Here is a 1,723-nt window from a genome sequence, read left to right as displayed (position 1 = left end):
TCTACGTCTTCAACTCAACTCAACTCAACTCAACTTTATTGTCACATCACAGTTTTACAGGTAAAAAAGTGCATGAAATTCTTTGTTTAACAAGCTCCCACCAGTTGCAGTTTCAAGAGAAGAGGAAATAAATACAGAAAGAGAGTAACGGAAATACTGGTCAGGTATGTATTTTTGTCTGTAATTTGTCTGCCTTCCATTCAATGTCTAGTCAGACACTTTTCACACCAATGTAACTAATTCTAACTCGACTGCAGCTGTCAATCTAACAGCTGACTCCCCCATGCTTACCCTTACAGTCTGTCAGCGACTGTACGTCTGTAACTATTTGTATGTTGGTTGCCCTTATCTTTTGTATGCATCCTTATAAGACCATTTAAACTAGCATCTCTGTTAGAGTGGACACAATAAGAACTGTCTGAGAGTGGGGCTCAGCAGTCTTCTGTTAGGAGGGGCTGCCAGGCCAGGCCAGGAGGCCTGATGCTATGATCTGTAATGCTGTTTCTCTGCCTGAATCTTCCTAATAAATTGTCAACACTTCAACCCGACTGGATGTTAATATTTTCTATAATAACGTCACAGGCTGGCCTTCAAGTACTATGATAATGGGTACCGAGTGTGTTGGAGAGGATTCCACGCTACCAGATCGAAATACGAGATACACATACATGGAGCAGAGTTGACGAGACCTATGTCATCCGAGACTGACGTCATGGACAGTGCGCGGAGGCCGACGTCACCTGAAGCTGATGCCATGAACAGAACACACCATATAAGGATATATGTAAGCTCCATTTAAGGACAAGCGAGGACAGAGTGACATCAGCAGTACGATGTCACATCTCTCTAGGAGAGAATATAAGACCCAGGTTACCAGGTTCAGGAGTTTAGGTCGAACATGGGAACTCAGGTGATATCTCTACCCGGGTTCTAAGAACACTACAAGCAGACCTTGCGGAGAGCAAACAGGGCAGTGTCGACTGTCGAGTGTAACTTCTCTAGGCTTTGCCATTGTACAAAGCAGCCAGGGCACAGCAGACCACAGCCTGATTTATACTTCGCCATAAAACAGTCACGCGCAGAAAACAGCCAACCTACAAGCTCAGAACACGTTTTTGGCAAGCCATACGACGGAGCATAAATCTGGCTTATGCTGCAACATAAGACATTTGATATGTGATGTAGCATTATACAGATACTGGGATAATTTTAAGTTACGGTGTGGCGGCCTCACATGCACTAAATCAATGCTCTCATTTCGAGCAGGGTTTTGTGGTCAAAACGTGCAAGTAGTTATGTGTGAGCAGCACTAAGCAGTGTCAGTCCCTGATATCAGAAATTGTGTGTATAAAGCCATTTTTATTTTCTGCTTAAAAATGTTCTCATATATTATTAGCTGGTCATTGAACTACAGCTAGGTCAGTGGTTACTTTTAGTCTTGATTAAAAAAGAAATCCTTATTTTTTTTAATCTTAAGTTATAAAACTCTCTACTCTTACAAGTATCTATCCTGTGTTTCATGATTGCTGCTGGAACACCTGAATTTACCAACAGGGATCAATAAAGGCATATATCTATCTTCCATCAATCCATCAAACACGGAAATAAAATAGAAAAGACAGATCTGTGTTAAATTTGATACAATCCTACCACTCTGAACATCTATTCAACTTCAAAAACACACAAACCAAGCTAAGAAAAAAAGACCCAGTCAAAGGAGGCA

This window comes from Gymnoscopelus microlampas (genome assembly GCF_963454915.1).
Source record: "Gymnoscopelus microlampas genome assembly, chromosome: 7".
Taxonomy (NCBI): domain Eukaryota; kingdom Metazoa; phylum Chordata; class Actinopteri; order Myctophiformes; family Myctophidae; genus Gymnoscopelus; species Gymnoscopelus microlampas.
This window is presented reverse-complemented; position numbering follows the sequence as displayed.